We start from the raw sequence: 6,179 nt of genomic DNA, 5'->3' as shown, positions 1-6,179 counted from the left end.
AAGAAACACTTGTAATTGAGAGCTTCTTCCTGCCACAATTTTTCTCAACCTTAGCAATATTAACAAAAATGTACTACTAGTCCTGTGTTCACATAGACAAAAGTGTCCTGTGTTCTAATATGAGTTCATACCCAAGACCCACTAAGCGCATTAATACTTTCTTTCCTTTTGAAGCTTTGCATTATGAACTGAATTTTTGCTTTGAGCCTTATCTGCTAGAACTGGTGTACTTCTGCCTTGGGAGGAAACTCCAGGTTCAGGAGTTTAAATGATTCAGGTTAATATTGTACAATAGCACAGACCAGCAGGGAATAGAAAGCTACTGCATGTATAATACTGTATTGGCCACAGTAACATGAATGCTTTATTCACTGCTGCTATTCTACTGGGTTTGTATTTTAATATTACCAAGTAGAACTCTGAGTGATGCCAGATTATTGTAATGCCAGAGTTTTACATGAGAGACTTTCAGAGCTAATTTGCTAAGCGTCAGTAAAATCTTACTATCATGAAAAGTTACAGATGTTAATGAAATGTTTATTCTTCTACTTGTTCCGTTTTCCTCTTTCTTCCCCCGCCTTCCAAGCTGCTCTTCATTTTAACTGCAGTTCCAGGGCTTGCTCTTACAAATAAGATCAGCTAATGGAAGACCTTATGTGCATAAGTTATTGTTACCATCTCAATGTATAGTCTTCATGACTATTGTCTTGTCTTCAAACTTTCTAAGGTTACCACAAAGAGATTCAGTTTCTAGGTGAAAATATATTTTCACTGAAACAGCCTCTTTTCTTTTCCCCTTCTTCCAAATCTGATCTTTTCTTTTGAGAAATAGTTTTACCATGGTGGATTGAGGTATAATTGCTAGAACTACTTAAATGGAAGCAGAAAGGTATGCAGTGTTGGGAGTTATCTCGAAAACAAAAATGAAGAAACATGGGGATTTAACCAGTTTCCTGTCTAATTTCTTCAGGGATGGGGTTCTTCAGTTCTGTAACTCTTGATGCTTTGCAGCGTTACTGGACCTCAAGGTGGTTTAGAAAGTGGCATAGCTTCTCTTATCTTCCAAATTTCTGTTGTCTTGAACGTGTTTTAAGTCAGTCACTCATAGTATATGTATTTGCAAAGCTGCTATGGCACAGATTTTCCAATTATAATATATTGCAAATGTGTTTCCTTTTTGCCTCTGAATGTCTTCCCCTGCAGGGCAGGGAAAATTATTTTACTAAAAATGTTGGTATGTAATGTATATGTGGGAGCTCAGATAATGTGAGATGTATAGACTTGCTTTTTTAAGCAGTCTCATGATGTGCCTGATCATGTTTGCTATCAAGGGATTAAACTTGCTAATAAAATAAAATCAGGGTGGCCTTTCTGTTCTTATTTAGAGACACTTTTACATCAAATACATTGATGGATGCAAAAGATTGTTCTGGGGTTGGTGTTAAAGGTTTGTATTGGTTTGCATTTGAACAGAATGAAAGTACTGGTCCCTTGAAAGTATGGAGAGATTGTTTAATATATTTTGTAATTAATGCACAGCTATATTTCTGACAGGATTTAAAAAAAATAAAGTAATTAAACTGTGCACTGTATGTTGCATCTTTATTCATATGGAAGGCTATTCAAGAAGATGAACTGATACAGGACCTACCTCTGTTGCAGTTTCTCTGTCTGGTAAGTTTCAGAGTTGGCTACTTTTTAATGAGGGGAAATAATGTATCATAGATCACCAAGAAGGCAAAGAATATATTTCAGGATTAAAAACTTGTGTCATTTATAAAATGTATCGATAGTTTTATTCATTACTAGAAAACATAGCTAGAGTAATTAATAATACACTAAGGGTTCTCATGATCATCCTGTAATTTAAGATGCAGCTCTGAAAAACACTGCACTCTCTCACCTCTCTGGCCACATCCTGCTTTCCTGCTGGCTTGTTAGATTTATCACAAAAAACAACTGTGGGTTGAAGCTTTGTTGCAAGATACTCAGATCAGAAACCAAAGGGAGTTCCTCTGTCAATAAGAGAAATAAGTGTTCGTTCCATGGCAATCTGCTAATTTATCTCGACCACAGAGGCATTCTGCAGCCAGGGAAGGCTTGATCTTGGCCTCCATGCCCTGTACAGTGTTTGTGTTCAAGATGTTCAAATTCTTCTGAGGAAGCTTGGTGATATTTACTAGATGTAAGATCTAATGCAGTGCGGTTAATGTCAGGTTAATTATGACTTTATCTTTCATCCCTGTTGGCCCTCATAGCTTCCATGAGTAATGGATAGGAAAGCATACTCGGATACCAGTATCTGTTGTGTTAATCCATTTTTAATGCTCCATATTTTCAAATGCACTAAAATACTTTGAGATGAAGTACTAAGGGCCTTTTTTTTAAACAGGAAAAATAGGCACACACAGCTGCACCTGTGAAGAGAAAGTCAACATGTAGAAAGAGAAGATGCCAGCAATATAGAAGTGTTCACATTCACATAAATACAAATGTCTCATGTACCTGTATGTTTCTGAAAAAACTTGGCTTTGTGGTGCTGAACTAAATGTGGACCAGGATACTCTCACTAAATATTTTCTTGGACAAATACCAGTTCATTGCAGCAATTTCACAGGGAGAATGTGGTAGATTTAAGCTAAAACCTTACTACTGCAAAACCAGTTGCTCTGCTGCCTTACTCATCCCCAAAAAGCATTTACAGAAGTCCACAAAACTTACTAAATTAGCCCAAATTAGGGCTGGGTATGTTATTAACATGTGCAATAAATACAAGGCTACAGAATGGGAGGTTAATAGCCCAAAAAGGGCAAGTAGGGAAACTAGGCCTGTCTGGATGAAATGAGTAAGATGGGTGATAAATTCTGCCTTTTGCACATTTTGGCTCAAAAAAAAAAAACCAAAACCCAACCTCAAACACGCACTCATGCCACTTAAAGAGGAAATTGTTGTGCTGGTAGGAAAAATGCCCATAGGAAACACACTTCACTGTCACCACTGTCCCCCACCACCATCCTTTGCCTGCTCTATCGGGAAGGGGTGGCTTGGCCAGGCTGGACTGAGTGGGCCCTGCTGTTACTGGTTGTTTCCAATTTGAGCTGATTTTAATGATTTTTGGTGATTTTGATAAGGAGTGATTAGGCCTAATCAATTAAATGGAATTTTACAGGAGTACTGGTTTTATAAAAAGACAGTAGTGTAATGTTTTAAGTAGTCATGGAAATACTGTATTTAGCAAACATACACCCAATTATGCTGCTACAAAGTCCTTTGCAAAGTCCCAGGCTAATGCCACGTAGGCTGGTAATAATCATTAACCAGATTTCTATTCAAAGAATAAGACTCATGACCAGGTACCATTGTCAGACTGTTCGGTAAGGATCGTTTATTGCCCTGTAGACCAGGTATTCTAAAAGATACGTTGTGAAAGGGCCTCAAAGCGTGTTATAATTGCAATGTGAGCCAAAATCCTTGGGTCAAGGACATTGGAGGGTCTTTCTTTTAGGTCAGTAGTCCGTGGTGGTCTCAAAAGCAGCCCCCCTACTCAATTCAGGACTCAGGTGCACATGACTGGAAAGGGGTGGGAATGAACCAGTGAGTTACGGGGATGATCATGTTTATGCATGAGAATTTGATTACTATATATGACTGTATCCTATATAATCAGCATGCTACACGAGTTAGGTGTGTGTTGGTGAGACGACTCCCCCCACACCTGGCCATTAATAAAGGAGTGTCTGCTTATCTACATCACATTGGTGTCTGTAAGTTCTTTTATCCTGTTTTGGTGACACTGGTGCCACCACCACTTCACAGGATCTGAGAGTCTTAGTGACCTGGAACCTGAAAATTCAAGATATGTGGCCTTCATGTCTTTTTTCTTTACTGGTTTTGATTTTTTTCAGTTAAACCTAACCTCCTTGATAAAGATACATGTCTCAGCACAGAGGCAGCCACTTACAGTTTACACTTGTTGGGGCTCAGAAAGTGTGAAGAGTTTGTGCTACTTCTGCAGACTTTTCCAGTTTGCAAACGACAATTAAGAAAAAGAGCCCAGACAGAACTGTCCTCGTTTCTCATATTCTCTCTTCTTTTGTTTCCCCTTGTCTGCAAGGAAGCAGCAATTGGTTCTGCAGTAGTAGTCATAGTTTAAGTCCACCCTCACTCAGATTTTATTCCAAGCAGAACTATTCTTACCACTGCTTCTCATCCCCTCTAAAAGAGTGCAGTTTTCTCTATTTAAAAAAAAAAAAAAAAAAAAAAAGGTTAAACTGTAAAAGTTAATTTACCTTGCTATTTTATAGGGGAGGAGGAGCAGATGAAGACTGAGATACAGCATCATGAAGATAATCTGCTCAAAACCCGGGGCCCTGCTTCACTGCCTGGTCCTGTCAGCAGTCATGTTTGTTCCACTGAAACAAGTGCCTGGGTTTCACAGCTCTGACAGGCTGGGTTTGCTTGGGTTTTTTTCCCTTCAGATGTAATAGGAAAATTTCTGAAACTGTGAGAGAGGAGGAGACTGTAGAACAGGACAATAATTTCCCTATTAGCTGGAGCCCCAGCCTTGACGAGCCTCCTTTTCCTTTCGGTTTGTGCTGATGGATCCCTGACGGGACACAGCCTGTGAAGGTTCCTGAGTTCAGTGATTTCATCCTGCTCCTTTGCCCCAGTTGCTTCCTGGCGCTGGCTGCTCACCCATGCAAGTGTGGATGGTGATTTCAGGTGGTGCACAGCTCCTGGGGAGCCTGGCACCTGGTGCTGAGGTGGGGAAAAGCCCTGGGCTGCTCCCTGTCCTGCAGATCCCAGCTGATAGCTCCTCACCCAGGTACCGCCGGGTTTGGCTGGGCTCAGCCAGACCTGGCAGGTGCAAAATGAGTTCAGAAGCCATAGGTGTGTTTTCTGGTGGCTTTTGTCCAGGAGACTTCCCCACTCAACAGTGAAGGGGCCAAGGCATAAACGGAGCAGGGTTTTAGCAGTTGGGTACTGACAATTTTGGAAAAAAACCCAACCACCTGCATTCTCTCAGCTTATGAAAAGCAGAAGCGATAGCTTGCTAAACACCCTGTGCTGGACTATCGAAAAAGTGAGGTTTTCAGTTTCTTACCCCTCCCAGACAGAACCTGATTCCCATGACACTGATAATTGCCATGCTGAGCTGGGATGGGGGCGGGGGGGAAGCAACAAGACAAACCTCACCTTACCTCACCTGATCTGTGGAGAAGATCATCTTCTGCATAGGCCCGACTCCTCTGCTACAGAGCAACGTTGGTTACTGGTTTTCCCTTCTGTCTTCAGCAGCAGGCACTCCCCTCGCTGACTGCTCGCACAGCAGCTGGGCATCAGGCAAAGGAGCCATGTGAAGGCCATGAGTTTGGCTTCTCAAGTCCTACAACAGCATGCTGGACTTTAGCACTTTTATTTCCATTTTCATTCATGCATGCACCAGCTTGTTTCTGTCCAAGATTTAACTTTGCTGCTGTTGCTGCCTTCATTAAAGTGGTAGTTTCAGCCGGGTATGAACTTGGGCTTTGCTAAGGTACTGCCAAGGAAAAGTGACGTACAAGTTTTCCTAGTTTTGGTATCACACCTAGGTGTGAAAAACTTCACTCATTGTGGAGTTTAGACTTACCCTAGTGTCTCCGGTGTGATTCACCTCCTAGAAACAGCTCCTTGGGCTACCACTGGGGTTTCTTCACGCCAAAGTTCTTTACATGGGCATGTGCCTGTCCTCATCCTTCCAGTTAAAATTCAGAAAGTGAATCAGTATTTAAAATTCAACTCAGTAATCTGCTTTTTTTTGTTGTTGTTTTGTTTCAGCTATGGCATCTGGACTTTAAAAAAAAAAAAAAAAAAAAAGGTACAGAGTGTGATTTTGGATTCCCTGGAAATTGAAGAGGTTTAGACTTTGTAAGGGTAGAAAACAGAATGACTTTGAGAGGCAAGTCAGTACTGCTGGGAAAGGGAAGGTCAGACCTCTGAACACTGCGACCAAACAATTAAATAGCAGGACAGAGATGAATGCCCAATGCTTGGTTCCCTGCACATTGCTTCCAGACAGCGATGGAAGCCAGTGTGTGAGTGCAGAGGAGCCATATTTTAACCTCTGCCTATTTCTATTATATATTCTCAGTCCAGCTGTAATATTTAGTCTCAGATAAAGATAATAGAGTAATAATATG

Source organism: Athene cunicularia (assembly GCF_003259725.1).
Source record: "Athene cunicularia isolate RWA chromosome 5 unlocalized genomic scaffold, athCun1 chr5_part2, whole genome shotgun sequence".
In the NCBI taxonomy this organism is placed as follows: domain Eukaryota; kingdom Metazoa; phylum Chordata; class Aves; order Strigiformes; family Strigidae; genus Athene; species Athene cunicularia.
The sequence above is the reverse complement of the archived record's forward strand: the minus strand, read 5'-3'. Positions refer to the sequence as shown.